Source organism: Ranitomeya variabilis, chromosome 2 (genome assembly GCF_051348905.1).
Source record: "Ranitomeya variabilis isolate aRanVar5 chromosome 2, aRanVar5.hap1, whole genome shotgun sequence".
Taxonomy (NCBI): domain Eukaryota; kingdom Metazoa; phylum Chordata; class Amphibia; order Anura; family Dendrobatidae; genus Ranitomeya; species Ranitomeya variabilis.
The window spans coordinates 428108087-428114411 of NC_135233.1; positions in this window are offsets into that span (position 1 = coordinate 428108087).

Below are 6325 nucleotides of genomic sequence, written 5' to 3' on the forward strand. Positions count from 1 at the left end.
AATGTATTCAGTGCTATTTTGATCTCTCCTGACTACCTTCGTTATCAGTCTCTCCAAGAGAAGCTAAGTTTCTGTTTGTTCATTTTTTGATCATCAGTGTTCAATATGTTTCTTGGTTTATTATCTGTCCTTGTCCAGCTTGCTAATATGTGATTTCCTCGCTTGCTGGTAGCTCTAGGGGGCTGAGTTTCTCCCCTCACACCGTTAGTTGGTGTGGGGGTTCTTGAATTCTCAGCGTGGATATTTTGTATAGGGTTTTCTACTGACCGCACAGTTTCCTATCTGTCTTCTGCTATCTAGTATTAGCGGGCCTCATTTGCTGAATCTGTTTCATTTCTACGTTTGTATTTTCCCCTTACCTCACCGTTATTATTTGTTGGGGGCTTTCTATATCTTTGGGGTTATTTCTCTGAGGCAAGTGAGGTCTTACTTTCTTTCTCTCTAGGGGTAGCTAGTTTCTCAGGCTGCGTCGAGACGTCTAGGAATTCAGGCACGTTCACCGGCTACCTTTAGTGTTTTTGGTTAGGATCAGGATTGCGGTCAGTCCAGTTACCACCTCCCTAGACCTCGTTCTATGTTCAGTAACTTAGCTAGTCAGTTCGGTGATCCTCAGCCACTAAGGATCATAACAGCTGGGCAATATACTACATGGCTGGGCAATATACTACGTCGCTGGGCAATATACTACGTCACTGGGCAATATACTACGTGTCTGACCAATATACTACGTGGACTGTGCAATATACTACGTGGACATGCATATTCTAGAATACCCGATGCGTTAGAATCGGGCCACCATCTAGTACTGTATAATGGCCCCACATGATGCTCCATACTGTATAATGGCCACACATGATGCTCCATAATGTATAATGGCCACACATGATGCTCCATACTGTATAATGGCCCCACATGATGCTCCATACTGTACAATGGCCCCACATGATGCTCCATACTGTATATTGGCTGCACATGATGCTCCATACTGTATAATGGCCACACATGATGCTCCATACTGTATAATGACCACACATGATGCTCCATACTGTATATTGGCCGCACATGATACTTCGTACCATATAATGGCCACAAATAGCTACTCCTACACACGCGGCTGCACTCCGTACACACGCGCTCCGCTCCATACACCTCGTACACACGCAGCTCCGCTCCGTACACCTCATACACATTTAGCTCCGCTCCGTACACCTCATACACACACGCGCTACGCTCCGTACACCTCGTACACACACGCGCTCCGTGCACCTCGTACACATTCAGCTCCGCTCCTTACACCTCGTACACACACGCGCTCCGCTCCATACACCTCGTACACACACGCGCTCCGCTCCATACACCTCGTACACACACCCGCTCCGTACACCTCGTACACACACGCGCTCCGCTCCGTACACCTCGTACACACACGCGCTCCGCTCCATACACCTCGTATACACACGTGCTCCGCTCCATACACCTCGTACACACACGCGCTCCGCTCCATACACCGTCCTCGTACACACACAGCTCCACTACATCCACACTGTACACCTCCTGACCCCACACACGGTAGCTTACCTCATCCAGGAGGCACCATGGCAAGTTGGCAACCAGCACAGAGCCGAGTCCTGCAATCCACGAGGTCCCGATGATGTGACCCCTGACTCCTCCCCCCTGTGACCTCATCACAGGTCCTGTGGCCACGAAGCAGCCAATATGTGGTGTGCTGTGCTCAGGCAGCTCTGCGGGTGCGGGGAAGAGGCTGACCGCAGTGACCGCCTGATATTGCAGCACACCTCCCAACCAGTGCGGGACAACTAATGTCCCGCCCGGGATCGCAGGGCTGACTGTCAAAATCAGGACAGTCCCGCTGTATCTGGGACGGTTGGGAGGTATGCTTACAGTTGTCCTCCGCTGAACTAAGCAATGCCGCCTGGTTAGTCCTGTTACCAATTTTGAACTGCATTTAGCCCACTTTATTATTTGGGCCTGTATCTGTGTTTCCTCCTCATCCTGCCCATTGCCCAGCCACTGCTAGATGAGTCTGCTGGTACATTGACCCAGACCACTACATTCCCCTTGCACTCTACACAGCCAGAATCTGACCCTGCTGAAAGTCAGATTCCCCTTCCCGCATACTATACCACCTTACACGGGGACAAAGAGGAAGGTGCAGATGAAAGTGCAGGTTCCTTCATCAGGTGGGGGGGGGGCATACTCGTTGGCGACGTCACTGGCACAGGGCCCCTCATAGTACGCAAATGTGTCTCTGCCGGTGGGAGGCGCCACCCACCGTCAAACACATTGCCGTACTATGAAGGACCCTGTGCCAGTGCCAATGCCAACGAGTGGGCCCCCCACTGCTTGCTCAGGATCACAGCACTTGCAAAGTTGAAATACTTACCTCTCCCTGCTCCACCGCCGTGACGTATTCCGCGTTTCCTGGGCCCACGAAAATCTTGAGCCAGCCCTACCCCCCCCACAACTTTAGCCAAATGACCCCCAGTTTTCAATGCCTAACTATTATTGTAAAGTAAATTAAGATTGACAAGCTTTAGTAATAAGAATTGATGTTTTGGGCATTAAAATGGGCACTGTAGGTGTTTTCCTGTCCTCCACTCACTGCCGACTTTGATTCCCCATTGACTTGCATTGGGTTTTGTGTTTCATTCGGCCCCCGACTTTTCGCAATAATCGGCCGATTTCACCCGATCCGACTTTTGACAAAGTCGGGTTTCGCAAAACCCGACTCGATCCGAAAAAAGTAAAAGTCGCTCAACTCTAGTGAGCACTTTCACATTGTTTTTTTAAGTCTTAAGCCCTCCATACACTTTAGACTAATGTTGGCCGATATTCGCGGGATTGGCCAACCATCTAATGTGCACGAAGGCCCCTGACAGATGATGGATCCAGCCTGTCACATTTACTACAGCTCCTATTTTTACTCTGAGAGATAAGCCGCCATCAGAGGAGTCTTTCAACTTCTGTATCTGGAGAAGAGATAGCGATCGGCCAAACCATTGTTCCAGAGTGTGTGATTTCAAGTATGCAAATTATCAGGGTTTTCTACTCTAAAGAAAACAACTTTAGGAAAACTTTTCTCCATAATGTGGTGCCGCATGGAAGCATGATATGGCGGCACATGGCGTCCTCAAGGCTTCATGGTACAGGACTGTCTGGCCTCCATGAGCTCCAGGCTCCATTCTGATGACTTGTGAGTGATGATTAACTCTTTCCACCGTGACACTTCATTGTGCACTTTGGCGATCTCTGGAAATAACCGGTTTACTGAGATTCTTAGCTTACCGCCCTGTTGTCAGACAACGTCTTGTAGACATATCTGGGTAGATAGAATTAGAAGGGCGGAGGAGAACAATCCAAAGTCCTGGATGAACCTCCCGAATCGCTCCGGGCGGCACAAATACGTGGGAGGATCGATGACAACATCCAGTAACCGGATCCCGCTCCTGATCCTCGTTAAGGACAAATTCATTATTATTTCCGTAGCGGAAACCTACAATAAATAGAAAGGTCAAGGCTGCGAGGGATCATCTCACCTTCTACATCTCATCTCACGTTCTGGGCTGAAGGGGATGATGGAAATTCAATGCCGCCGAAAAGTGATGAGTAATATTCCATCACGTGCTGAAAATCCGCGATATTTTACACTTTGACAACTGCGCTGCCATGATTTACGCATGTGACTGCATTTTCTAAGCATGCGTGGATATAAGAAATTCTACTTCCATCCTTTGTACATACGGAAATATTTTGGCACTTGGGAAGAAATCTTAACCAAAAACTAAGCTTTAGGCGTGATATTTAGGACATTATTTCACATTGTGTTTTTTGGAGTATTTTTTGAAAAATCCCTGGAAAATCCTTCAATAAAACACTTCCAGTTCATTTCTATTGTGAATCCACTTAGCTGCTCATGCGTTTGGTCTTTTGAACATTTTAATTCCCACGTCTGATCAAGTAGGTCACTTCTGTGTAGTAGATCCTGATGGAATCTGCTCCAGACTTGGCTCCTTCCAATCGGAAACCCTGAAAATATCCTGCAGGAAAAATGTAAGGCAATGTGCACACGTTGCGGACTGTGCTGCGAATCCACAGCGGATTGGCCGCTGTGTATTCGCAGCTGTTTTCCATGCGGATTACAGTACCATGTAAACCTATGGAAAACCAAATCTGCAGTGCCCATGCTGCGGAAAATACAGCGCGGAAACGTAGCGTTGTTTATTCCGCAGCGTGTCAATTCTTTGTGCGGATTCAGCAGCGGTTTACACTTGCTCCATAATTGGAATCCGCAGGTGTAAAACCACAGGTGGAATCCGCACAAAACCCGCAGTAATTCCGCAGTAAAACGCAGTGCGTTTTACCTGCGGATTTTGCAAAACTGGTGCGTGAAAATTCATACACGATTCCGCAACGTGTGCACATAGCCTTAATCTCCTCCAGGAAAACGTGAAACTCCTCCACAGAAGCGTGAAACTCCTCCAGGAAAACATAAAACTCCTCCAGGAAAACGTGAAACTCCTCCAGGAAAATGTGAAACTCCTCCAGGAAAATGTGAAACTCCTCTAGGAAAACATAAAACTCCTCCAGGAAAACGTGAAACTTCTCCAGGAAAACATAAAACATAAAACTCCTCCAGGGAAACGTAAAACTCCTCCAGGAAAATGTGAAACTCCTCCAGCGAAACGTAAAACTTTTCCAGGAAAACGTGAAACTCCTCCAGGAAAATGTGAAACTCCTCTAGGAAAACATAAAACTTCTCCAGGAAAACGTGAAACTCCTCCAGGAAAACGTGAAACTTCTCCAGGAAAACGTGAAACTCCTCCAGGAAAACATAAAACTCCTCCAGGGAAACGTGAAACTCCTCCAAGAAAACATAAAACTCCTCCAGGAAAACATAAAACTCCTCCAGGAAAACGTGAAACTCCTCCAGGAAAACGTAAAACTCCTCCAGGAAAACGTAAAACTCCTCCAGGAAAACATTAAACTCCTCCAGGAACTACCCAAGGAAGAAGCGTTTTCTGAAGCTTTTTTCCACTTGAAAATCAGCTATTTTTGATCTCCTTAAAAAATCCCTCTGTCTGTACATTACCTAAGACTGTGTTCACACCGACTCTCTTTAAGGCCTGTCCCACACGTCCAGATAATTCTGGTACCGGAAAAATCGGTACTGGAGTTGTCCATGTCCGTGTGTCCGTGAGCTCACGTAGGCCATCCCTGTGGCACACGTGCGGCACACGTGTGCCGCCCGTGTGCCGACTGGGTACCACACGGAGCGTGCAGGAGACAGCGCTAGAGATATGCGCTGTCCCCTGCATCTGGTGCTGAAGCGGCCATTCATATCTTCTCTCCAGCAGCGTTCGCTGGAGAGAAGATATGAAAATTCCTTTTTTTTTTCGCTTTTCGTGTTTAAAATAAAGATCCCTGTCCACTCCCACCTCCCACCCCCTGTGCGCCCGCCCGCTGTTAATAAAATACTCACCCGGCTCCCTCGAAGCGTCCTCTCCGCGCCACACCTTCTCCTGTATGAGCGGTCACGTGGTGCTGCCCATTACAGTCATGAATATGCGGCTCCACCCCTATGGGAGGTGGAGCCGCATATTGATGACTGTAATGGGCGGCACCACGTGACCGCTCATACAGGAGAAGCTGGCGGAGAGGATGCAGCGAGGGAGCTGGGTGAGTATTTTAGTAACAGCGGGCGGGCGCACAGGAAAAAGGATTTTTCATATCTTCTCTCCAGCGAACGCTGCTGGAGAGAAGATATGAATGGCGGCTTCAGCACCACGTTGGGGGGACAGCGCTTACTGTAGCGCTGTCTCCTGCACGGCACACGGACTGCACACGGACAGCATCCGTGTGCGGTTCGTGCTTTACACAGACCCATTGACTTTAATGGGTCCGTGTAATCTGTGCGCTCCCACGAAAACTGACATGTCTCCGTGTTTTGCACACGGACTCACGGTCCGTGAAAACACGCTGACATGTGCAGAGACACATTGATTTTAATGTGTCTACGTGAGTCAGTGTCTCTGGTACGTGAGGAAACTGACACCTCACGTACCGGAGCCACTGACGTGTGAAACCGGCCTAATGAGGTTTTGCAGCGGAAACTCAAAAATTGGTGTTTCACTTCTAAAGATGCAGCAAAAAGGCTCAGTGTGAGCGCAGCCTTTATTTTATTTCCATAAATTAAGTGATATGAAAATGATGGGGTTAAATCTCCCCTTCTATGGGGGCAGAGGTGCTATGAGGCCTCGTTCCCACGTAGCGTAAATGCGGCATTTTTTTTCTTCTGCGTTCAGCA